The 27,676-nt window shown below is 41.0% G+C and overlaps 1 protein-coding gene across 26 annotated transcripts in view; it reads right to left on the bottom strand.

Annotated features, from left to right (window-relative positions):
* Positions 1-27,676, bottom strand: part of TCF4 (transcription factor 4) — a 360,507-nt gene that overhangs the window by 62,130 nt on the left and 270,701 nt on the right. Inside the window, exon 1 of one of the 26 annotated variants that reach the window (XM_077892238.1) lies at positions 17,141-17,342. The exons of the other annotated variants lie outside the window; for them this stretch is intronic. The gene's annotated coding sequence lies outside the window, so the exon portion shown is untranslated. Of the gene's footprint in view, positions 1-17,140; positions 17,343-27,676 lie in introns of those variants that run through there. 26 annotated transcript variants of the gene reach the window in all.

The following is a 27,676-nucleotide window of genomic DNA, read 5'->3' as shown; positions in this document are numbered from 1 at the left end:
TACTTAAAGGAGGTAGTCTTCGGAGAGTACGGAAAAAGACTTGACCTATCAGCGGAGATTATCCAGCTCTGGAGCCAGACCAACTGGGTTCAAGTTCCAGCTCTCACAATTAATTGTGAGCTGGCTGGTGCTATTGTGAGCCTTGGTTCTCTCATTCGTGAAACAAGGCTATCCTTTTTGTGAGCATTAGAGATAATACCTGCCAAGCATAATTCTTAATCTGTTGTAGGCACTCAGTAAATGGTAGTAGTATTTGCATCTTGTTTTAAGTGCTAGTCACTGCTTATAGCTATTTTTTAAAGTGTCTAGAATGGGGCTATCCAGTACAGGAGCCATTAGTAGTATGTAGTTATTTGAATTAACCTTAGTTAAAATTACATGAAGCTAAATATCCATTCCCTCAGTCACACTAAGCACATTTCACGTGCTCAACAGCCGTATGTGGTACTGGCTACCATATTGGATATCATCAACAAAGAACCTTCCCACTACGGCAGAAAGTTTTGTTGGAAGCACTGGTCTCGAATCATGCTTGTCTGTGAAGAGCCCTCCTGGGCCCTCTGTGTCACCTTCTATTACAGCAGCTATGACAAGGATGCCAGCTCATTTAAGACTTGATATTCCATTTAGGGTGCAAAAGCAAGAACTCTTTTGGTGGACTGGTTGGAGAGGCAACTTCTGGGTATCCCTACCCTAGCATACAGCTCGTGTTAATAAATGTTGATGCTACCGAAGAGTAGAACATTTGGGTTTGAGTTTTATTTATTATGTTTAGAGTTCCTTGTACTACTACATATTTTTTAAAGTCCTTTTATAACCATCTGCCAAAATTCCTGCAAATTGTACTAAGTGGAACACGAGGCAAGAGTATCTGTGACTCTAGGTTTCTGGATGTGTAGGAAGCAAAAGAAATTCTTCAACTGCAATTTTGTCCTTGGCCCCTAGTGTCTTTGGCAAAGGAATTATAGTTAGACATGGTGTGATCACTTTTTCTAGACGATAAAAGTTGAACAGATGTTTAAGTTTTTCTGATCATGTGTTTTCACATTATTGGTAATTGGGTCCCTCTATTCTACTCTCACTTCATTTTTATTACTTTTTCTTTTTAAATCTTTTTTATAGGACTTCTTTACAGATGCTCCTTTCTCTTTTTCATGCTACTTTTCCACCTGCTGCCCTCTGTCCTGCCTCTTGGCGTCATATTTTTAAAGCTCGAATGCTTTCAACCTTATTTTACAAATGAGCAAAGAAAGAGGTTAATGGACTTACCCAAGGGCCTGGACAGAGCCCAGGGCCCTTGACTTTGCATCCAGTCCTCTTGGCACTCTCCTTTCTAAAGTCTTTTTTAACTTTATAACTTAAATATTCTAATGGGCAGTAAAATGGCATAAAAGGTTAATAAACAGATTCAAGTAACAGAGTTGAGTAAGTTATTATAAGGTTTAAAGGCAGTTAATAACGCTCAAGGGCATATAACAGTCAGACAGTAAATAATCCAAGAGTGCAAAGAATGAAAACCAACAGCAAACCCCAGGAATAAAAATTATTCACCTGATATATACTCAGTACAGTAGATACATCAAGTCAAAGAATATTTACTAATGGTAGAAAATCCTACTTCATTTCCAGGTGATGGCTAAAGGCCAACGTGCATTATTGTCATATAAATAGGAAATCTATCTAGATATGAAATCTATCTAGAGATAACACATAAGTGTCTGTAGTATATTGACAAACTGATGGATATTTAATCATAAATGGAAAATTTCAGACGTGTAGGCTATTGAAATTGTGAAGCTTTTATGACCATCTAAATCACCTGAAGCTTTTATAGGAATTAACCAAATAATTCTAAATGCCCTAAATAACTCCTAGTAAGAAGGTTGTTTTTTTTTTCCACAAAATACATTGGTAGTCTGAAAAAAAACCCCACAATTATCTAAACATGTATAAAATGTGCCATTACTGCATATGATAAACCTATTTTTTTCCACTAACAAGCAATTACCTGTCTTCACTCTGCCATACTACATCACAAAAAGAACATGTATATGATCCCCCCAAAGAAATTCTTGAGTATATATTTATTTTTAAAAATATTTTATTTATTTATTTTTACAGAGTGAGAGCCCAAGCCAAGGGTCAGGACTAGGGGCAGAGGAAGAGGAAGAGAGAAAATCTTAAGCAGGCCCCATGCTCAGCACAGAGCCCGATATGGGGCTCGATCTTACGACTCTGAGATTATGACCTGAGCCAAAATCAAGAGTCAGACGCTTAACCGACTGAGCTGCCCACGCGTCCCGAGGGTATAATATATTTAGTACGCAAGTCACTTTGAACATACATCCATACATCCCATCACAAATATCACATATAATTTTTCTGCTCTTCTAAATATGATCTGAGTTTTGATGACTTGTTCATGATCAGATCACTACATTAAATCAGAAGCAAGACAAGCAAGTCCTGTAAGTACAGCCAAGAGTTTTCTTCTCAGTCACCAAATTTCCTTTTCTGTGTTAAAAAGTAGTAAAATTGTAAGGGTTTTGATTCCCTTCATTGTTTGTATCTTTACCGACCAAATTCTATAACCAGAAGACATCACAAAGACCCAAAAGAAAGCAAGAAGAAGAAGGGTCTTGAGTGATCCATAAGAGATCAGGCATGCAGAGATGGAGTAGGCATGCAGAGATGGGCAGCCTGCAGGCGATGCATTTCTCTAAGAGAGCACCCAGTTTGCAGCAAGGTCGGCAACTACACCGTGAAAAAGTGAACTGGACCTGTTATTAAGTGAGCGCATCCTGCATGCAGGCCCCCCCAGGAGCTATGAAAAACCTGGTGTTCTTTATGGGCAGGCGGCTCTACCTTGGTCTTTCTTTTCTTCAAATAAAAAGGCAAGGATATTATTTTTTTTTAATTTAGCTAGCTGTAGTATATTTTTCAAATCCCTAATCAAATTTCAAACCCTTAAAATAAAATGACGCCATGTAGCCTTTGACATGCATAAAAATTTACAAGGGAGAAAGAAAAAATCCTCCTGCTTCAATTTTTTTTTTAAAAAGCACTAACAATTACTAATAATTGTACGATAATAGTATTGTAATTTAAGTGTACATGGTATCCTGTTATTTTAGAAAGGTTTTCAATGCATTATCATTGCAAACCTGAGACAGCAAAACAGCCAGGAGAGGTATGATTGGGCTTACTCTGCTCTGATACAATAGATCTATAGATAGGTAGACAGTGAATGTTTGAAATTTTAAGTTATTTTCACATATTATCCTACAACCAGCTTAGTGATACATTCAGGGAGCTACCAATTGGAAACAAAAGAAAAGAAGTCATTTATTATGGTGTCATAGCTTAACACTCTCCAGAAGCGAAAAAGGTCCCAATGCCTGCCAGCCCCAAGCTCTTGTCACACTTGGCATGACAAAAATCATGACAAAGATAAAAATAGCTAACACTTTACTGAGGACATGCCAGACACCATTCCAGAAAAAAAAAAAAAAAAAAAAAAAAAGGTACATACACTCATTTTGTACACTAAAACTGCTGTCTTATTATCATCTCCATTTTATAAATAAGGAATCTAAGAGAGATGTTAGGTAACTCGCTCAAAGTCACAGAGCTAGTTAAATGGCACATTGGGCAAAATCATGTAGTTTTGTTTCAGAGTTTGAGCTGTAACCACCATTCCACAACATTATCTCTTAATAGCTAAGAATTCTCTCCAGGGTGTTCAAGGACTCCTACCAAAATCCAGCTTTGTGAATCCTGGATCCCTTATATCTACGCCCTGGCCATTTAGCAAGCCAGGTGGCTGAGAATGCTGTTTTGCCTAAAGAGAAGAACACAAGGTGATCGCAGTTGGGGGGGGGACCCACAAAGGAGGCTCTTGTGCGCTGCTATGGGTGGACCATTCATCTGTCTTCCAGGCAAGAAGCTGAGCAAAGCAGCAGCAGGTATCAATACTTTCCGTTAAATAGGACTAATGTCGGAGAGAAGTGAAGTAATCTGCTGTGAATTACGCTGGCATTTAGTAGTGAAACCAGACCCAGGCCTAAATACCAGGACACTAAATTGATAAAAAGCACCATATTACTCCTTAAAGCATTCAAGTCAAGTGTTAATATAGTTCTGTCTATGTGTACTAGCCTCTGGCTCCAAATACTTCTTTTTATTTTTACACCTGCATTTCTCTTGCTCTTGGCACGAAGCAAGCAGACACTGTATGTTTGCTATTACTTTCAACGTGGTCTATCACAGGAATGCCCACTGCCAACATTCTGAGTACCTTGGCCCTAGCTGAGAATACCTTAAACTGATTAAGTTACACCTGGCTAAAGATCTCTTGAAACACTTAATTGCATAAAATTTGGTCCAGGTGAAACCTGACTTCTTCCTGGTTACATTCCTTATGTTACTTATTCACGTGGGACTTGGCCTCATCACCAGGCTCGGGATTGGCACAGACGACTGTGGATGTTAAGTGCATCACAATTCTATAATATGTTCCAAACACCTAACCAGTTTGTTTCCAAGCTTTTATTTGTTGAATGTGAGTCAGAAATTAAAGGTCATGTTCTTCTTAACATGACCGTTAATTTCTATTATTATTTCTAGTTACTTTAAACCTTAAACAGATATAACTAAATTATTTTGATTTCTGCTGCTAGCACATCAAATTCGTGATTGTTAAGGATTTCTAACGGATCACATCCCATCTCAACATTATTTTTTTCCCCTTTTGGCAGCCAATTGTGTGTTTTTTTAAGATGACAACTACTGTTTCTTTGGGAGGGTTTGGAACCTCAAAATAGCATTGGTTAAATATGCCAATAAACAGGTTTGTGACCTATGCGGGTATTGTTTCATCAATTAAATGAGAGCAGCACATCTTCCAGATGAAAACAAATTCTGATTCTACAATACAAAGAGAAATTAATTGGAGCTTCATTCCAATGTTGGTTATTGTTTCTTCTATACCCAACGGAATGTTAAGAAGGCCTGCTCAAGATAGACAACCACAGAAACAACAAAGTTTAAACAAATTTTATGAAAATATGACAAAGTATGCTTTGTGTGTATGTGCGTGTGTGTGGTGCCTGACATGGAAGAGGCTCAAGAAGTGATTAAGTGCATGCATGAATGAATGAACACAAGATACACACCAAACCACAAAAGAAATCATAAAATAGAGATAAACATCCATTGTCCTGCCAAAACAGATTTTAGTGTTCTTCTCTATGTTTGAGAACTGAGCTTGTGTTAGGAGGTGGAGACAATGATCTATAATGGTCCATGATGAAGGGTTCTAAGAGTATTCCCCACCCTTTCACTTTGAATCCAAGGCCATAGGTTGATGCCTGAAGCCTAGAGTTGACATCCTTCAATGGATGTTAACAGGTTTGTCTTTTAAAAAGGGAGCTAAGCTCAAATAAACTTGGGGACCCTAGGATGAACATGTAGCTTCAATGCTGCAGACCTTAGTCAAGAAACATTATTACCATGAGGGGTAAAGGCCTACATCCCTGGAAAAAAGCTCACAGTCACAAACCCACTTTTCCATGTATCTCCAATCAGCCCCCATCTTGGGAAATGTCATCATCAGCGAGGAGCTATTACAATTCAACGTGATGAGGTCTCAGACCTTCTCTTAAGAAATAATTTTTAGAAAGGATGAGAAAAAAGTGAAGAAGGGATGAGGGTACAGAGAGGGCTTTACAAGAAGGGAAAGCAGCATCAATGAAAAACGCCACTTACGCTATAGTTTAACCTTGTGCAACCTCCTTGTGTTATTCCTATTCCTCCAATCCCAGCTCTCCAGGGCTGCATATGGGCACAAAAAGCACAGAGGGCCAGACAGCTATATTCCTAAGCAAACATTCCTTCCCAGGAAGCAAGAGGATTTAGAGAGAATGTTGTGTCAGACAAAGCTGAAAGACACTTTCAAAAGGAGAGACCCAAGCAAGAAAAAAAAGATAGTAAGACCAAGGTTCTAACTGATCTTGCAAAGACGAGAGGAACGGTCAAAGAAGCAATTCACAAAAGGACATATGTGCTTCTCCTGATACCTTCTTTGCCTTGAACTTAAGAGGATAAAAAAGAAATTTGGTAAAATTCTATGATTAGTCATTATAAAAAGTTCATGTCTTCGTAGTGTTTTAAATTATAAAGACTTCCTGTTTCCATTACCTTATTTTAAAAGCATTTTGAGATAGATTATCTATCCAAGCAGTCACCCATCTCCCCCCATCTTACACATCAGGGAGAGCTTTTAAACGACTGGATGGGGATGGGCGTGGGGCTATGCTCTATCTAGGTTTTTTCATTCCAAATTCCAAGTCAGAATTGTTAGCACTTGATCAGAATGTCCTTCCAAGTCACCTACAGTCTAAGGAATCTGGAGATCAGATTTTTATAGCAGTAAGTGGTACCTCCTAATGTTAATTAGAGTTAAAGATGACCTCTATGCTGTGTTCTGAAGCATCGAGCATAAATCTCGGTGCTTCAAAAAGATGCTGTCATCTTCTGCTTATTGAGAGGATTGTTAGGAACAGTGAGTTTCCAATTTGGTGAAGTTTTGAACAGACATCACTGCCATGGTACACGGTAAAATCATTACCCCAGCCTCCCTTTCACAGAGGTGGAAAAAAAGCACAAATTGTCTTTCTTCTGTCAAAACATATGGCCCTAACTCCTTTCAACTGAAAACAAAAGCATGAAATAATTACCAAATATAAGACTCTGTGGCAGAGGCTGAAATGAAGAAGAAAAATAAACTGTAAGAATTGTCAGTATCTCTGCCCAATCAACCACTTCTCTATCTGTTATCTGTTCAAGGACCTGCCCCTCTCTCATACCCAGGGCAAACTTTTAGGTAAAATCAGCCAGCGATATTTCACTGATGTAACCCACAACAGAGATCTTAGCTAGGTGCTTTGGTACATTTAAAAAAAAAAAAAAAGGACTCTAGTATTGTCATTAGGAGCCAGTTGAGAGAACGCAGATATCTAACAAACAACTAGAAGACATATGTAAATGAGTAGTATCTGTACAAAATATTTATGCCAAAGAAATGTAAAGGGAATCATCCCCTTAGAAGGGGGTTATTCAAAGACTTCTGGAGGAGGTGAGGGCTTAATAAGGAAAGGTAATAATAGTCCTCGAAGGGCACTGGGCAGTAGAACAAATTACCACCAATAGACAGTGCACCTCTTCAGGCACATTTAAAATATTAATTTAATTAATTAATTAATTAATTTAATTAATTCCTTTAATATTAAAGGAAGCCTGGGTGGCTCAGTTGGTTAAGTCTCAGACTTGATTTTGGCTCAGGTCATGATCTCAGGGTCATGAGATGGAGCCCTTTATGGGGCTCGACGCTCAGCAGGGAGTCTGCTGAAGACTCTCTTTCTCCCTCTCCCTCTCCCTCTGCCTCTCCCCCTGTGTGTGTATATATATATATATATATATGCACAGGCAAATATATTCAAATATTAGAGTCAATTTAATTATATATAAATATAATTTAACTATATATGATTATATATTATATATAATATACATAGTATAATATATGTTATATGTTATATATTATATATTAATATATTATATATAACATATTATATATATATAATTATATATAATTAAATTAACTTTCTCTAATATTGAATTTCAGACATTTTTCCCCCTTTGATCCAATTTTTCTTAATTTTAAAGATCTACTACTGGCTACCTCAAATATTTTTTGGAATAACAAGGGTACAAATAAATATAAACAACAGTAATTATTTTAACAATAAAAATTACAGTCAGAATGCCCCTTTGATGTTTATCTGAGAAACGAAAACTTTGATAGCTAAATTACTTAGGTCAGTAACTTTGAATCTCCAAAACTAGCGATGTAAAATCCAGATGACTGCTATTAAGATATGGGCAGCAGTTTAAAATTCTCAATGTTGATGAAATGAATGAGAGACCTTTTTACAAGAAGAGGAACATGGCAGTCTTACATAATAAAAGGCCCAGATTTGACTTTTGTCTCCCCTCGCCCCCGTTCCTTGTTAAATTAGTATCTACATGAGAACTTAAGAGAAATACAGAGAAATGTTGAAAATAAGCAAAGGACGTTCCCTTTTCTCTCTCACCTGATGGAGAAACATCCATTAGACATATAGCCCTTTGCTTATATCATTAGGACACATGAGGTTCTTTGTCTGGAAAACTTCTCATTCCTAGGTAGATCTGGAATTTCCTAATCGCTAGATAGATGGATTATGTGTCTACCGTGTGTTTGTGCGCGACTGAGTGTATGCATGCATATCTGTGTGTTATATTGTGATGAAATTACAGGTCTATAAAACGTGGCAGCAGGGGGATGGGAAGCAACTGCTCAGGTATAAGGTTTCCTTTGGGCGTGATGGAAATGTTCTGAAACTAGACAGATGTGGTGGTTGCTCAACATTGCTTATGTATCAAATACCACTGAACTGTTCATTTTAAAATGGTTAATTTTATGTCATATGAATTGGACCTCAATCAATGCAAACAGAACAAAACAAAGTAGCTGGCCTATAACCTTCACGTTGTCCTTCACCAAAAATAAGAATGAGGACCCATCCGCAGGGAGATGGTATTCCAGTAGCATGGAGGACCAATGATAGGTCAAAGTTCTTAAGCAGTATGCACTGTCATCAGTTGGCTAGATGGAAAATTTAGGCAAATAATGTAGCCTTCTTAGGAAAGGAGGCGGTCTTTCCACTGAAATAAAAACTGCTCTCTCACCAAAGTCACTCATGATCTCTTTGTTCGCAAACTCAATGTTCTTCATTCTACCAAGATACACTTACGGATTAATGGGAGCATACACATGCCAAATTTATCAAATTATACATTCAAGATATGTACAATTTGTTGTATATCAATCATACCTGAATAAATCTGTTAAGAAATTTAAAAAATAGATGAACTTATGATTCTCCCTCATTGTCAAAACACCTTGAGTTAACCAGCTATACATAATGGTCTCTAATGTGCTCTAAGGAGCAGGAGACCATCTTTCCACTTTTGATTCTCTTGCTCATTAATTGACTACAGGTAGGTCATTAACCTCTCTTTCAATCGTATGATACTTATTTTGAAAAGAGAGATCATAACATCTGCTGCTACACAGAGATGTGGTACAAATAAAACAAGATCATGTGCTGAGAAAACACCTTGAAAAAGTACGGACCTCACGGTATCTCGTTTGTATAAGCATGTTCAGCGCCCTAACGATGCATGAAATATTTTTTGATGGTGACGCGTCTGTTTTCCTTAATGAGAAACCTATTCAGCTTTTGTCTCTAAGAAGCATACACAGAGAGGGTACCGGTGCTGGGATGTAGACAGGATTATGGACTAAAAACCTTTTACAAAGAATGAGCTCAATCAGTTGTCATCAAATACATCTCCTCTTCTAAACCTTCCCAACATTTTAATTTAGAAATGTGTAAATTTTATTGAGTATAGAGGTCTTTTCTCTCATAAAACGTGATGGGCTCCTTGGGGGCAGAGGGTGTGACTTGGAGCACATTTCATATAATGGCTTGCCCACAGCAGGTGCCCAAGAAATGGTTACAAGGGAAACAGCCAGAGTAAAAAAGGATCAATTCTCTGCTTCGCTTACAAAGTTTACAGATTGTTAGCACCGAAGTGCCTTACAGTGGATCTTTGTTGAGAAAAACTGTCCTCTGAAACATGAATGGCCTCGTGAAGGTACAGCACATTAGGGCGAACCCCTGGCATCACACCGGAAAGGGGACATCACGTGGAGAGAACACAGATGCGTAAGATACTGCACTGGGCTTGCACAGGCGTCCAGCCCTGGATGTGCAAGACTTCCCAAGGAACTCAGCCACATAGAATTTACGAGCAGTGCTGACTTCTCTACTTGTGGTATCAGTTCCTTAGGTTCCACGTCCAGCTTTTAAAAATAAAAAAAGACTGCACGAGCTACAACAGAGTCAGTCTGTGACTTTAATTTAAAAAAAAAAAAGGGGGGGGGGTTGAGAACCTTAAACAGAAGTCACAGGCAGGTTAAGGGCACACATCACCTTAAACAGTGGAAACACCATTTCCACTCAATAGGAACCCCCCGGAACAGCCTGGCCCATGATAAGGAGGCAAAGCTCAGAATACAAACCTCAAGCTGCGCTCACCACTTAAAAAAACGCTCCCTTGCGATCTGCCTTCTGATTTGTCCTGTTCTTTCATGGCTCGGTTCAGACCTGTTTCATCTCATTGGTCTGTACGGCTCACCTTCCCCTTTGCACGTCCTCCACCCTGGGTGGCTGTCTTGTGTGTTATATTTATGATCTTTTTTCCTAAATATGCTGCAATTCCCTGGGTGTCTGTGTGGGGGGTGGGGGTGAGGGGTGTCTCATTCTTTCCTTCACACTCTCTGTCTGGCAGATAAGATGTTTGATGCTCATTTTCTGGTGAGGATGATGATGATGATGATGATGATGATGATGACCATGATGATGGAAAAGCAGCTGGCCATGCCCCTTCTCCACTTCTTTACCTTCCCTGCACACCCACTACCCCAGGGGAACTGCTCAAGAGCTCCTGGATGCTGCAGCCGAAGGTCCTTGTGCTCACTCCACAACACCTGACACTACTGACTACTTCTTCCTTCCAGTCAGATTTGCTTCCCTCGGCTTCTCTAACTAGGTTTTCCTGCTATCCCCCTGCACTTTTAAATTCAATGACCTCCTGGGCATACCCATCTGAAGGGCTCCTTACTACAGTCATGATAAGATCTGAACTCCTTAATAGGGGGCACAAGGCACTTTATGCTCTGGCCACCGCTGACCTTTTCAGTCCCATCTCTTACTACCATCCTTTGGCACCGTGAGCTCCAAGCATCCCACACCACTCTCGGGTAACAGTATATGCCATGCTCTTCCCTGATGCCAGCATTTTGCCTGCTTGATACCCAATAATTCTTGGACTCCTCTGTCCTCCAGCCAAATGTGGGAGAGGCGCCCCTCCTGTGTCCATCTCTAGGAGTCTGTGCTCCCACGTCAGTGCAGTATCAAACTACGTTTTGGCTACTTCCTGGTCTATCCCATGTCTGTCTCATTCAGAGCTATCATCTAGCACCTTACTCCTGGGAGGCCCTGAAGCTTCTTACCACCATTTGAGTGGACGGGTTACAAAAAGCACATTGAAAGGTTTTTTTAAACAACCAAAGTAACTTCCCTATAAAATAAAATGCACTACCTCTCTAAAACTTCAAGCTGATCATCTCAGATGATGGTGCTAGTCCAAAGAACAGATAAAAGATTCTGTCCAAGGACATATCAATGACTTACCTTCAGTGGGGAAAGCCTGAAGCTCTGGCTGTTTCTGTTCCCTGAATTCCCCTGTGTTCTGATCCTGTTACTAAAAGCCAGATGCCAAGGAACAAGATGCCAAGGAGAGAGGATAAGAGGCCTCTGAGGTCTCTGCAACTGTCCCAGGACTCAGAATCCCCAATGTTTTCTCTCTTGAGTGGGTTGTGGAAAAGAGAAGGCAAACTTTTACCACCTATACAGAAGGCCACACAGCTCAGGGGTGAAAAAGGAACAGGAACCCTGAGCTTGGTAGCGTATGGCTGGGCTACCACTGTAATGTCAAGAGAAGGTACCATTCATCTTCATGAGAGTTTTAGCTGCAGTAGTTCATCACTTTGATGTAACGGGCAACATCAATTTCAGGGCCAGTTTTTTTTTTTTTTTTTCTCTAATCATGCTTCTCTTCTGTTGCACACCGGTCAGACCAAAGAGGGCTATATCAATATGACTGTTCCTAAAGGTGAAATGATCTGTGGTGTTTTCTAAAAAAAGTCTGTTGTGAGCCAAGTGAGTGAGAAAATGCTAAGATTTGCATTTTCTTGAAATGGGATGCTATTTTTGAGCTTCTAATTGAAAAAATCCAAACTGCAAGTAATTAAGTGTGGAGGAACACACCAAAGGTGGCTCGTATTTAGGCACATGGTAAACCGATTTGCCGTTGAAATGGGAGGCTAATATTAGGGGTTGGTGAGCCAAGCCATGCCTTGTGTTTGTTCAGTGCCTCATACTATTTTTCGAATGTCATGGGCTCAGCAAAACCCAAAACACATTTTCTCAGTGCTTCTCTCTATTTTTCAACCCATATGTATTTCAAGAGACGTTTAATTCATATGTTTCTGATTTATTTACATGCAAGTCATCAGAATGTTGTTTTGTGCGAACTATTTGATGTCCAGGAAGCCTGTTGAGCCTTTCCTTTGAGGTTTCTTTTTTTTTTCCCCCTTAGGATCAGGAAGCCATGATTTGCAAATAGTTAAAACAAAAAAAGAAAAAGAAAGAAAGAAAGAAATAAAAAAAAGCTCATCAAAATCTCTAACATTTTTTCCTCAAAGGTTCAAATTTTGTTCAAAAGGAGGTGGCGTAAAGTCTGAATACAATTCGCAGTTGGCAGACTCGGCCTTTTCCTGTTCCTAATTGACATTGCTCTTCTAGATGGTAGTAATGTCTTCCTCGTGGACATAAAAGTGCATATTTCGCAATGTACGAACAAGAACAGGTCTTAAAGAGAGGCGATGAGCTCTTCAAAGATTAAGTGAATGTGTTCTGCAACATGGTATCTGGGGCCAGGGAGGGGGTCTCCACAACTAGAGAGAGGAAAGCAGTTATCACTTTTCCAATATTTCATCCCACTAGGGACTTCTCAGGCATTCTCTCTCCTCAATTTATAAAAGTAACTCTAATTCAAGTATGACCTGACAGTTGTTTGCATACATTAAAAAAAAAGTAATATTATAATAAGCTCTCCATTTGTAACTACAAAAAGAAAGAACACTAGCAATTTTTAGTGTGTCCAAGGAATGAATTATTTTGAAGATGCCTATATTCAGACTTTTTGACAAAGCAGGCCTTCTTTTTTTCTTTGATAAGGATTAAGACTCCATCATGTGTTAGCATATATGGGGGGGGGTCATCTTTTAGGATCACTGGTGTCCACATAAGTTCAACCACTTAAAAAGACACTCCAAAATGTAGAAATATTTTAGAAGACTGAATAAAGTTTCAATAGGGAGTGGTTTTTAAAGTAATGGATAGTTGTTTTTTTTTTTTTTAAAGAAATTGCATATGAAAAGGTTGCTTCCTCGGCAGACTTACCTAAATTTCAGTCCCCAAACCAAATTAATGCTGGGCAAGAAGCATATAGCTGGTATGTGACACTATCTCATGCCTCTGTACCTCTGTAGTGTGTCTCTAAAATATAAACCCATATTTCCCATCAGACTCTTTGTCCTCTGTTAGGGGGACAGATTAGGAATGCTAGTTAATCTGAGCAGGGATGGAGAGATTTCTACGTATGCTGCCTTTCAAAACTAAGATATCTTTCTTCCCTAAAACTCTTTTCCATTTTCCCATTTCAAAACCAGAATGGTTAGGGCTAAAAAAGATTCAAAAAGTCTTCTCAAATCAAATATCTCCCCAGCACAGCTGCTGTTAAGTGACCCAACATGTTCTAAAACAGGCTTACAGTCCATACACTACGTTATTTTGCTATGAGTCCTCAATATCATATATTTCAGGAAAGCAACAATTTTTTAAAAAGTCACCAAATTGGACTTCTCAACACATCAGTCTTCGAAAGCAGCTAATATGGCATGAACAGCAAAGTAGAAATGTTAAGTCTTAAGCTGTCAAACTGAATGATGATTTAAGGTTATAATATGTGTCCACCAACTATCAAATAACCAAGTAGCCACTATTAAAATATATGACTAGAGCAAACCAATTAATCACTAGTTACTGTGAATTCAAACACAGCTCAGAGAAGAACATTGTAGGAAGACTACCAAATAGCAAAATATAATCACTATCAAGACTGTAAAAAAAAAACAAAAACGAAAAGAGACAAGAAGACAACCATTTAGCAAGCCAATCTGTATATTTAAGGATAAACTTGAGTAAAGTAAAAGGTAGCCTTGAGCAAATATCTTAAGAAACACTCAATTGCCATTGTAAAATTATGGTCCATTTTATCTACAGAGTCTATCACACAGACATCTCCCTATAATTTAAATCAACAACTGAAATTTTTAGATTTTTATTGCTTTCGATAAAGAACAGTTCTGATGTGGAAAAAAATATGAAGTGTGTCAAGCCTTATGGTTCAGTTTCAGTCGGTGGCCTTCAGAACTAATAATTCACCTCCCATTTAAAAAACTTTTTTTGGGGGGCCGTATTTTTATCTTTTGGTCCTGGTTTGTCGGCTTTCGGTTTAAAAGAAGGAAGATGTTAGTAGAAATATTCACTCACGAGAAACCAGATTACCTTTTAAAACTATATAAATTCCTAATTGTGAGTAATATTTTGAAAGGCAATAGTTGAAGTAAAAAAGTCATAGCCCCATGGGCTACCCATCTGTAGAACAGATTACAAGACATGTGAATTTGAGAGCATTATAGAAAAATGTTACTTGGAAAGAAAACATTTTCACGGGTAGCATTAAAAGTGTCTATAATGTTCTTTTCCCCTCTTTGCCTTTCTGTTCCCCAATACTAGACCTTCTCTTGGCAAACTCACAGATGCGATCCCTGCCGCGCAGCAGTAATGAGGAGCCTCCCCCTGGGTACCCCCCACTGTCACAAATTTAGTCAGAGAGAAGTCACTGTGTAGGGGAGAGATGGGGCTCCAACACCTCCCTTCCGAAGGGAAATGCTCATAGAGACCCACGCACCCAATTCGCTCCTCCTCTGTATGGCCTGAGATGTACAGGAAAAGGGAACCTCAAAGTAATCCTGCCCCTATGCAGCCCATGCTCAAATTTGAAGAGGTGTCCTAGATGAAATGCGCGTGCACGTGCACACACACACACACACACACACGCATCTCTCTATTGATGCCATTTTTCATTGTCATTTCAATGTTTAACAACCTGAACTAATAGCCATTTTAAAACATGTCCTGAGCTTCTGGAGATAACCCACTCCCCACCACCCATTTGTTTTTTAACTTTAGTATAATTCTGATCATCCTGATGGACTAACCTGCTCCGGGATTTTAACACAAGAGTGGACAGATTTTTGTTTGTTTGTTTGTTTGTTTTAATTGAAGGTCCTTAATGTGGGCCACATGTTTCTGGCGGTGACTTGGAAGTACAGAGGAGGCAGGGGCAGGGAATGCAAAGTGGTAGAGGGTTCGGTGGTGGTGGTGGGGGGGTGCGGGGAGGGGCTGGATGATGAAAAGACCAGTTCCACAAGCAAAGCACATTAGCAACCCAGAGTGGAAAGGGCCGGAAGGAAAACCCACCCACCTCACCCCTGCGTTCATTCTATCAACCTGCAATTGCTGCAATCAAAACCATATGTCGGTTCTTCAAGATCTTTCTCACAGGACAAACATGCAAAGGGCCTCAGGCCTGGCGTTGCCATCAAATGGTAATTGATACCATATGAGCCACAAAATAGAAAAGCACATGCAAACAGCAACCTCTCTCACTGCACCCCCACCTCCCAAACCCCTTCTCGGCCCCTTGAGAGGGATGAAATTGCAGGTCTTGCCGGGCTGCTAAGTGCACTGTGCACCATGAAAAACAAGTGTATGTGGCTCCAGTAACCACCTGTAAATCAGAGAGAAAGGAGGGTCCGCTAGCCAAGAGCTGGTCCCAGAGAACAGGCGAAGGCGAAAGGTCACCCCAGGTTAATACAAGGTCATCGATCATGGGGAGCAATGAGCACAGGTGTGAAGCAGATCCCAGGCCTGCGAGCCCAGAGCGCCCTCCCCGGCCCGCAGCGCATCCGGCCCGCAGCAAGCCGGTGCCCGCTAAGCCACATCTGTCTTCCTCTCCTGCAAGTGAGATAGTGGGAAAGTGGAAACCGCTCCCCAATTACAAGGCAATTAGACGGCCAGGGACTCGAGCCCCGCATCTGCTGTCCCCTTCTCTGAAGCTCTCTGCATCCCATTGTTCTCACCGAAGGGGGAAAGGAAACCCAGAGAACCTGCCGAGCTGGAGGCCCTGGCGGTTGCCGGCTGCATGTAATACAGTAGGTAAAACCCGGCTCTCTTCCCCCGACACTGACAGGCCGCAAGCGGCCTACAGCTCGCGCCTCTGCACGTATATATTTTCTTATTAACTCAATCGGGCAGAAATTTGCAGAGATTTGTTTGGATTTAGAAGTCACAACAGAACGTCAGTTTTACAAACCAAGGCTCATTCTGCGGTGAGAGGCACAGCCCTGGACCCGACCATTCGCCGCACGCGTCTATTTGTTCCAATTCCTCCAGCAGCCGCTTCTGAGCAAACAACCGACTTGTTCTAAACACACGCAATGGGTCTAATTTTTCCTCCTTCTGCCTATCCCATTATATGTGATATTTTAGTCTTATAGATCTTATGAAGTTTAAATATTTTCCAGATGGGACTAGGGAGTACAGGACCCTGTAAACACTCTAAGTTATAAAAAGACCAACCAAATACTCAAAACAGAAGAGAAAGACGATAGAACAGTCTTCTTCTGCAAGCTGCAACCTCATGAACGAACACGGCAAACTGTAAAGGGAGGGGGCACCAGCAACCCTCTTTTTCTCCCCCCCCCCAATTCTCCAGGATTGGCTGATTCACATCCTCGCTTAGGTCGTGTCTATTTATACCCACCCTAATTAAAGCATTCCCCCCCCCCAAAAAAAAGACGATCCAAGCTCAATTTACGATTCAATACATCTCAATGGCAAGAAAGAAAAGCACGGCTGTGACCTAATGATCAAGTGCACCGTCCCACAGAGGGATGCTGAGAAGGCCCAGGCGCTCAGCAGTCGCCTCCTCCTGACCGTGTGGCCGCAGAAGCCCTGCGCAAGGTGACGTTTCCAGGGATGTGCAGCCTGGAGGCAATCCGGGACCATGCCTGATGACGCTGCGCACCGACCCAAGAGCGAAAGAAGTGAAGCCACGAGGGGAGCAAAGTAACAAGGGCAGGGAATCACGAGCAAAATGCCGCCGAGTGGCAGAGGAGGAAAGAAGGAGGGCGAAGCGGATGGGCAGCGTACAAGCCAAAGCAGGGGTCAAGCCAGGCAGGCTCGGGATCACCACTGTGGGGAGACTCTGACCTTACCTCTGCTTTCCCTTCGTGGTCCAGTCAACATAACCCTGTATCTGAGCATCTGCATTGTTTAAATTTCATCCTGTGCTGTTGTTTGCTGATTGGTCAGACATGGCTGACAGCATCAGAACTGCAATCTGACAGACAAGGAGCAAGCAGGACCACAGCACAGAATTCATAATAGGAAGGAGAGAGGGAACTTCATGCTGGATATATGAACCCACACCCGCAGATGTCTGCCGCAAGGCCTGGGGCTCGCCTAGGGGTGGGAGGGCCTAGGAAGAGCCTGGGAGGAGGGCATGGAGAAGGGGAGGTGGGACAAGCCACCCGATGACCAAGCGCGAGGCTTCCCCTGGATGGAGCTGCATCTGGACCACGTTTAGCAGCTTCCCCTTGCCACTCCCAGTTCCTCCCGGGGAACTGAGGAGGCTTCTCTCCCTCACTGCCCTCTCTGCAGAGTAAAAGTGGGGTTTCCGGTTTGGGAGCTAGCAGTTGGCCTTTCCTTTCCTTGTTTTTCAGGATTTCTGACATTTTCCAGAGGATACGGAAGCTGCTAAGGAGAGGCCAGTTGACAAAAGCGTGCCATCCAGATTGCTGCTGTCGAGAGGCATGGCCTCCTATGTAACGCAACCCTTTAACTATCTGCCAGCAGGAAAGCCAAGAGGAGAAGAAAAGACAAAGGTTTGAAGGTGTTTGGAAACGGTTAGTGAAATTGCTGGAGAAATGATGCAAGAGAGCGAAAAGAAAGGAAAAAGCTTGAAACTGGAGGGAGGAGCGGCTACTGCTGGGTTATGGGGTATGTGGTCCTCCTTCTGACCCAAGTGTCTGTTTCCCTCCAGGCTCTCAGGAGCCACCGACACCGGTGGCTGGCCACGGATCACTCTCCATGCTCCCCATCTAGCTCCCAGGACGCACGCGCACGCACACACACACAGTCAACAGGTACAACTGAATTTACCTGCTACAAATGTAGGATCATTTTCCCTTATGTTTAGAGTTTTCACCTCCAATTAAGGAATGATTTGAGCACTGGCCTTCAGGTCCCCGCTACCCAGAATCATGACTGTACGATCCTGGGGGAAAAATGTTCAAATCCAAGTGGAGTTTCCCAATGCTTAGCAAAGAACATTACTTGTTAATGTCCTCTCACAGGACTTTTGGGAAGGTATCACACATTTACTGCAGAAGAAGACACGTAAGGTACAGCAAGGGGAACAGAGCAATAAAAAAAAAAAAGAGAGAGATGGTTAAATGTGGCCAAGAAGGCAAGGATAAAATAAGGATAAGTAATAGGTTGGGTTATTGCAAGTAGCCAGGTAAACGGACAGGAAAAGAAGATGCTTTGGCGGAGAGGAAGGAAAATAAGGTCGACACAACATGAAAAGCAAGACTCAATGTAAATTCTGCCAAAATACCACCACTGACCTAACATCCACTTGAAAGAGTAAAATGGCAGAGCAGGGTAAAATGAATCCATCTAGTTCAAAGTGAAATAAAAATTCCACCAGGGTTGTCATCCCCTCAAGAAAGAACAGAAGCATCTCATCTCATTTCCTTCCTTCTTCATTTTGAAGACACCAGTTATAACAGAATTAATTTTTGACATAAAGCTAGAAAGATACACCAGTGAAACCTGGAGAGGCAGGGAGAGGGGATTAACATAGAGGAATTGTATATAGAAATGAAAGCAACAAAGTAGGAAGAGAAATGCATGTAAGCAAAACTAGAGGGTTGATGTGAAGCCAGTTCTGGACGGAAGGAGAAGCCCAGGGCAGAGAGAGGTGCTCAGAGGGCTGAGATTTCATTCGGAGAAGAGAAACCTGATGTGAATGAGACCTATCCACGCAGGTATACACAGCAACGACCAAATGACAGAAAGCACGAGTAAGAATGCGGAGACGTGACGGGGGTCAGGGGTGGGGAGGGGGGTTAAGAGTATAAAGGTAATGCCAAAGAGATCCCACAGGAACTGGGAACCCAGGATGAGTCTGCCAGAAGCAGAAGGACAGTGCCTTAGGATTTAGAGGGTCACAGATACAATTTTGCTACAGGCCGAGGAGACTCGATGAAGACAATTTCATGCATTTCTCGAATCCACTCTCTACCCTGAAAAAAACGTCCCTCATCTCCAGGATCTGTCTGCAATTGCACGAGATAACAATGAAAATCTGACACGAGGGCCTGCCCTCCCGTACACTTCCTGGTCAGAAATGAACCTAGGCAGTGCCAACCGTGTCTGGGGGGCACTTTTCATTACCCGTGACACGCCAGGTACAAGTTCTCCCTTGAAGAAGGAAATCCTATGATCTTCATTCAAAGCGCTGATGCTACCCCTGGAATCCATGAACTAAAGATATTAAAGATCAGTCGAGAGAATGTCATTTGAGAAGACAGCATTTGTAGCGCGAGCCCTGAGCATCTGACCAGCCTTTCAAGCTCTGGGTCTCCTGTTTAACTCAGCAGAGGCCCGAGTGGGTTTTACTGAGGACGCAGTCATTGCCCAAGTGGTGGACAAGTCTACAGCTCCGTAAAGCAGGAAGGGAAGCGAGATGACAGCCGTTTCCAGGTGCTGGGACACAATAAAAACAATGAGGAAGGAAAATGTTTGCTTTTAACGTCAACTGAGATGTCAGTACCCATTAATAAATCTATCTGCTAAATCTACTCTTATTCATGTGGGACATCACCAATTTAAAGTAAAATAAATTATCTTTAATTAAATGGAATTGTCTTCCTCCTGCTATCATCCCCAATTATTACATTCTAATCAGCCCTTTAGGGAGAAGGCAGGAGAGGAGGCTGAGAGGCACATTGACTATAAACAATTTCTCTTTCTGTCAAGTGATACAATTTTTATCTTAATTATTGTTTAGAACTGTAATTTTTGAATATAAATAATGAAAGCTACAAAATTTTTTATCATGTATGGGCGGGGTGCGGGATGGGGGTGGGGGTGGGGGTCGGGGGGAAAGGCCACATGGTCACTTCCAAACTTTCCTTTTACTTTTCCTGTGTGCAAAATCTCAGGAGTCCAAAGAAGCCGCTACAGGCTAAGCAAATGACCTACTGAAACCTAACCTGGTACTTTAACTTCCAGCACAAGAGCGCCAGTTTTAATTAATACCTTAAAATATACAGCACTGGGAATCCCTGGGTGGCTCAGCGGTTTAGCACCTGCCTTCGGCCCAGGGGCATGATCCTGGAGTCCCGGGATCGAGTCCCACATCAGGCTCCATGCATGGAGCCTGCTTCTCCCTCTGCCTGTGCCTCTGCCTCTCTCTCTCTCCTCTGTGTCTTTCATGAATAAATAAATAAAATCTTAAAATAAAATAAAATAAAATAAAATAAAATAAAATAAAATAAACAGCACTGAGGGCAGGCTATGGTGTTTTGGGGTTGTTAGGGGTTACTCCATGGTATCAGCTGATGTTGCCACTAGAATGGCACATACACCTTGAATGTTAAGCCACGTAACTGTTTCAAAGGAAGGGGCTGATCCACTCAAATACTCAGTGAGTTTCCCTGTCCCAGTTCCCAGCATACCAGCATCCCTCTTTTCTTTTTCTTTCTTTTTTTTTAAACTGCACTCCAATTCTCAGAAGAGCAATGTGTGTTGTAACCTAGTGATTTGTCTGAAGGATGCTCTCCATCACCGGTTCTCTTGCTGCTGCAATCCCGGCCTCCAAGTGAAATGGCAAAAATCAGCAAGCAAATCCAAGAGTGCCTCCCCCCCATCCCAGTGGCACAGAGGTGAAATATTTCCCCAAGAGTGACGGAGAAGGAATTTTGGGCCAACTGAGTCAAATCTCTGCATATATGTTGTATATCCTTCTCCCGACCCCCAGCTTGGTGGGGTTTTTTTGTTTGTTTGCTCGCTTCACTCTTTAACCGTGGACTTTTGTGAGGGTGGGGGATTTTCCTGTAGCTTTCTACGTAACAACAAAATTAACCACTGAAATTGGGAAATTGATCTTCTGCCTAGAATAAATAGGTGGGGGTATTGACTGTTTTCTGACTTAGAGTTACTTTTTAAAAATGTATTTTTTTTTCAGGGTGTAGTAGTACTGTTTTCATTTAGTATTGCCTTTGAATTGCCGCCTACAGAAGTAAAAAAAGAAACCACAGCTATACAAGCCTGCTGACTTTCTTATAAAAGAACCAGTTTTAAACTTGTTTATACTACTGATTCCAAATGAATTCAAGATGGTGGCTAGTTAAAGAAAGAGAACCCATGCCAGGAAGTTTGATCAAAGAACTTCAATTCAGCAATGTTCAGTTTTAATTGACCACTAATTAAGCTACATTAGTCCAAGAAAGGTCTGTATCACTTTGAGTAATAAAGAAAAGAATTAATTTAACCCTAACCCTGTGTCAGTCAGCTTTAGTAAATTCATCTGAAAGCAACTTCTCAAACGACAAGCATGAAAGAGGTGTCTCGTGTTAAATGCCAAAAGTGGTCTACAGAATTCAGAGAGGACCAGAGACTCCGTTTTCAAGTGCATTTGTTACTTTGCTAGTGATGTCACCTTGCAGGTATAATTATCTTCATTACAGATACAAAGATGTCTTGGGTTGCAAAGGGTTGCTTTAAAATTGGATTCAAAACATGGCATCATACCAGCCACAGTTTTAACTTTCCTGTATTCTAGACAAAAATAGAGTGGATTTGCAAAATCATGAGAATTTTCAAAGGCTTGGAACTCTCCTTCTGGGAAAAGTGAGTTGAAGACTAGGGGGGAAAAAAAAAAACAACTGCAATAACACCACCAGAAAAGCTCATTATAATTAGGAACCACAAGCTATGACAAGCATGACAGCAGCATTTAAAAGTCCACGTGTTAAAATAGTTCATTACTGAAGACCCAGTTGCAAAACTTCTCTTCCATCGAAAAATTTTATGTTCATAATTCTAATAAAAAAAAGAAAATCTCAGGAAGGAAAAAAAAAAAACATAAAACGGCAAAAGCCCATTTCAGGATTTAACATCAAATGTAAGACACAGGAATACACTGCTTTACAACTTGGTGTTTATGACTTTTAAAGTCCTGCACATTAACCCAGAGGTAAATTCCCTATGGTCACATGGCAAATATAAAATAGTGAAATATGTTTACATTTTAGAAATAAACCCAAATGTCAATAGTATACTGGATTTTATTTTATAGCAATAACCCCCCCACCCTCAGGCCCATAGGAAGGATGCTGAACCTCACAGCACTGAATGCCGCCAGGGCCAAACACCCTGCAAGAGGAGTATCCTTATGGCCTCAGCACACATTATATTTTGTCTTAATGATTTCTGGCAACCAGCTACTGCATTTTCTACAATAGAATTTAATGAATAATATTTTTTTTTTTTTACAATCTGCCAGTACACTCATTAAAATGCACTTGTTTGTGAAATGCAATAGCTAGCTACTATATGAAACCAAAATATTAATGCAAATTGGCATTTCTAAGTTTAAAGCAGTATTTGCATAACGGGAACTAAACATGGTACAAGCTGAAAGAGTGCACAGAACACAAATGCCTCTTAACACCGTAATTATTAACGAGAGAAATGATGGCTTGCTTCTACCATTAGAAGCCCAAGGAGAAAGCATCTGCCAGGATGAGCCATTATGGGCTCCTGGTGCTCCCAACAACAGGATGATGGGAGAAATTCCGCAATCCTCTAACCTATTAAAGTAGCCCAGGTACAAGCACAAACACCCTCGTTCCCTGTGATTCGAGGACCAGCCCATTCATCCAGTGCCGGCCCTAGTTACAAATGAAAACTAATCCATACAATTTTGAACGTTCAAGTATGAATGAAAAGTGGTCGTCAGCACCATCCACATTCATCAGGCACATTTCTCCCAACTCATTGATGGAGTGAAAAGACATACATTTTTACTCATTCGTTCATTCTACAAACAGCATCCTACTGGGCTACTTTGGATGGGAGAGACCCTGAGAGAATTGACATTAAAGAAAAGTTTCCATACTTACTAGTTCAGTCAACAAATGTCATTAGAGCACCTCTACGTGCATATTGTTGTCCTAATCCTTGAGGGGAAGATAAAGAGTTAAAATTTGTCTTCCAGGGGCACCTGGCTGGCTCAGTCTGTAGATTCTGCAACTATTGACCTCAGAGTCCTGAGTCTGAGCCTCATGTTGGGCACAGAGTTTACTTTAAAAAAGGAAAAAAAAAATCTTCCAAAGGCTTGGAAGCTGGACAGTGATGGGAAGACGTGAAAATTTCAAAACGCAAAGTCAGTCAAGTGAGGACCTAAGTGAGTGTTAAGGATTTAGGACCTACAGACTTTTTCATTTTTTATCAAGAGAGATTTAGATTACATGAATAAATATATATTATTTGTATTTTAACAAAATACTCCTTTTTAGTGGAACAACAAGCATGAAGGTATAAGCTCGTTAAATCCCGCGGAGGCCAACTGATGCTGAACATTCTACTCAAGGGCCATCCCTAACTGTAAGGATAAGCGGATGCATGTGTGATGTAGGACTGAGTCATTCATTTGGCTGCATAAACCTTTCCTGGTGGTCTACAATGTGCTAACCAGTGTATAAAGATTCCTCAAGACATGGCCCCTCTTTTGGAAGATTTCTCTGATTCAGAGAAAGGTCATTCAAGGGCTGATTTCCTTTGAAAAGTTTGTCTACATTGAGTTTTAAATTTAATAATAAAGAGATGAACACGGATGGGAGAAGCATTCCCTAAAACGTTAGGTAGCCTTAAAATACCAATTCTTAACTTCAGATGTTTGATGAATATAAAGCTACAAAAAATTTCAAAAAAAATACTGAAATATACAGCCATAGTGACTCCAGTTCTGTCACAGTCCGTAAGAGGTTAATAAACAAGTGGTTTGATCCTGCAACACTTCCATTTCCCAGACCGGCCCTGTTCATTAGAATTCCCCTCAATGATGCACATGTTCTATATCTGTGCTGCCCAATACAGTAGCTGCTAACCACACGTGACTACTGAGCACATGAAATGTGGCTAGTGTGACCAAGGAACTAAATTTCAAAATTGTGTATTAATTAATTTACATTTCATGTTAAGAGCTACATGTGGCCAGTAGTGACCTCACCAGACAGTGCGTTCCTAAAACGGTGAAATGGGATATGTATGTTTAGAGCACCTGTCATACTGGAGTGTGGTAAGGATTAAGCGAGAAGGTGGTTTGTTTGTTTATATTTATTTTTTTAAAGATTGAGAAAGGTGCTTTAGAAAGGCTTCTGAAAAAATGGAGGCCTGCAAGTGTGGTTTATTAAATATTGATTATTGCCACAATGAAATATGAACTGTTAGCTTTATTTTGGTTGTAGACCACTTCCCTAAAAATTAAAAAAAAGTCACAATAAGATTGATTTTACATTCTGTAAATGTCTGACTTAAATACCACACAAGCAAGCTTCCTGAAGCACATTCTGAAAACAATGTGGAAGCCGGTTACTGCTCTACAGCTACTTAGAGGATGGTCCTGGGGTCTATGGAATATAAGAAAATTCTTGAGAGTCCCACACAGATAATCAGTGATTGATCAAAACGGAAAACAAGGGTAATGCTTCCTCGAAGAGCTTTAGCTTTAAGTAAATTTGCAATTAGAACAAAAATTACCACCTCCCAGAAACAGAAATACCCCAATCGATGACATGATCACCATAAGTGGCAATCTTTATTGCTGGCTTGGCACACACAAAAAATATTTACAAGTTTCCTTTTCACTTCACTTCGAGGACAGACAGCCCTTTACAACAAAACGTGGAAAACCAACAGAAATAAATGCCAGCTTAGGGCAGTCTTATAAGATGGTTTCTGTTGGAATGGGCACAGTAAAACCCAGAGGCATCAATGGGATTTTACTAGGACTGTGGTGCACCAAATGGACAGGGCAACGGGAAGATTCTCAATCCAGAGTCTGAGGATACTTGGGGGATGGAACTGAAATACAACCACCAATGGGTTAAGCAAGAAGTGTCAGGACCCTGAAGACAGACTGCAAATCAGAGCTGCCACTCCGGCGCCCAGCTGCCATCTCTGCTCGGATAGAACCTTGTAGAGCATGGGGAGGAAATTGAAGAGTGGTACTAGCTACTGGCAGACTTGGCAGCTCTCTCCAAACCTTGGCATCTAAGAAGTGAGGTGTGCTTCTGGGTTCTAAAAGTTGGCAGGTGTAAGACTCTGCCACCAGATACCGCCACCTTCCTCCACAGGGTGCTAGGGAAGGCAATCGAGGTTTCAAAATCACTTCCAGAGCACTGCCAGGAATTATCCAACACTGATGGGAAGCACAGCAGTGGCAGGAAGAGAGATCCCCAGTTGTGAGTAGATGAAGAAGCTGCATTATTGGGAAAGCTGAAAAGAGAGTGTTTCATGTTGGTTTTCATCTTTTAATCTTAGTACAGAGGATGTATTCAATGATGGTGCAAATAATGTCCTTAATGCCAAAAATACTTAAAAACGTATTATTAGTTTCTTTATGCTAATTTATTTCCCTTCTTTGCCTCTTTATGACCTACAGGAAAAAAAATTAATGGTAATAAACTCTCTTTCAGGATGATTCTGATAAACCTCACAGTTACACTGAGAGAGTTTTCAAGGTATTTTGAAAGGTAAGATATAAATATGTATTTAGGGTACGGAGAAATGCACATTATTGACTCAACAGATTCTAACAGCTGCTTTGAAGTCGTTCCAGTTGGTTCACAAATAATGTACTACATTTCTAACACTTCAAATAAAATCCCACATTTTCATGGTGAATGGTGGAAATACCTGGACAATACTATAGTGTGCTATGCCAATGAGAGAGACAGAGAGAGCCGGGGGTGGGGGGGTGGGGATTAATATGGAAAGAAAAGAAAAGCAAGCTACCATCATTTGTAAGGTGGCTCACCATGCCAGGAAATAATTATAAAGGTCCAGACACGTTCCTTCTAAAGCAAGCCTTCTTAGCCTCAGCACTGGTGAGGGGCTGGCCTGCACACTGTGGATGATGAGCAGCATCCCTGGCCTCTAGATGCCAGCGGCAAACTCCTACCCTCCTACTGCACTTGTGACAATCAAAAAATTTTCCCGATATTGCCATATGTCCCCTGGGGGGCACCACTGCTCTAGAGACATACATTTGTAATCTGAGTATGTCGGCCACAAATGCCCACTTGGATTTCCTTGACTCTTCATGCAAACAGTGGCAATCTCTAGGAGTATCTCCCTTCAGCCAAACAAGTCAACACCAATTTATACTCATGACCATTCAGGATGGGAGACTTGGACCTTGTGATCTGGTGGGGTGCATCAGTTCGAGCCTCTAACTTTAAAACAGGTAAACTATGTTCGCTCTGGAACTTTTGGAACCGTTCTACTGTCATCTCACCATGTGATGGAAAATACCAACCCCTTCTAAACTATATACAAGAGTCCAACTAGTATATTGTATATACATTTTTGATGAATAAGCGACTTTTGGGTAAGAAATAATTGGCATTATCTATTACTATCTAGTTATCCATCTATCCATCCACCCATCCGTGCTTTCCCCAATCCAGCCATACATTTATCATCATAAAATCTGTCATGCTTTCAATTCTGATTGAGTTACACAGGTAAAAAGCCCAGGACCAGCCAAAGAGTTTAATCTACATAGCTCCCTATTGGCAATGCATCTGGGAAGGCACCATTATCTATAAATAATTCCACATCAGGCCAGCTGTAAGTTTTATACACTACATCATCTGCCTCAAGACATGAAATTATCTCAATGCCTACATGTGCGTAAGTTTTCTTAGAGTGGTTATTTTGCTAGATAGGTCATCTATTGCTACACTCAAGATTCCGACACAAAGAATTCCAACACTGATTATCCTGAAAGGATCAACACCAAAATGGATCAACTGGATGCAGGAAGCACCATGTAACCATCTAACTCTTAAAACGGGTTAAATGGGACCTGCAAAGTGAACATTAAAAATGTATTAAAGGTTCCAAAAACAAGTGCTAGCCTGACTGCTTAGGCATAATCTGTTTCTCCTTTTTCATCTGTTTTTCTTTTCTTCATCATCTGAAAATGATGGAGGAAAAGAGCCATAAAACCAAAACTTCCTCCATAAGGAACAATTTAGTGTGGTTTGCATTTCTCAATGTCATATCTGAAAGGTAAAAGAGTTTAGAGGTTAGGATCTCATAATGATTCATATAAGTCATAGAAGCCTTTCTTGGGGTTAATTAAGCACATTGAATTCTGAAAGGTTTTATTAGCAGAACTGACACTGTAAAGTTGAGCCAAGAGGATCTGCTATTAGATGAATTCTTTAAAAGGTAAACGCATTTAACAACCACGCATCTATTTCCAGCAGGTTTAGCTCACTCCTTGGAAACATCCATGAGGCTCCCTGCACTTTGCGACCTCTGGGAAGTAGGATTACCAGATTCACATCAACATATCTAATTTTACAGTTACCTTATTTAAGTTTTTAATACAGCACAGGTCTTTTTCTCAGGTGTTAATAGAAAAATCAATTTTAAGTCACAACAGC

This window comes from Canis aureus, chromosome 1, assembly GCF_053574225.1.
Source record: "Canis aureus isolate CA01 chromosome 1, VMU_Caureus_v.1.0, whole genome shotgun sequence".
NCBI lineage: Eukaryota > Metazoa > Chordata > Mammalia > Carnivora > Canidae > Canis > Canis aureus.
This window is presented reverse-complemented; position numbering and strand designations above follow the sequence as displayed.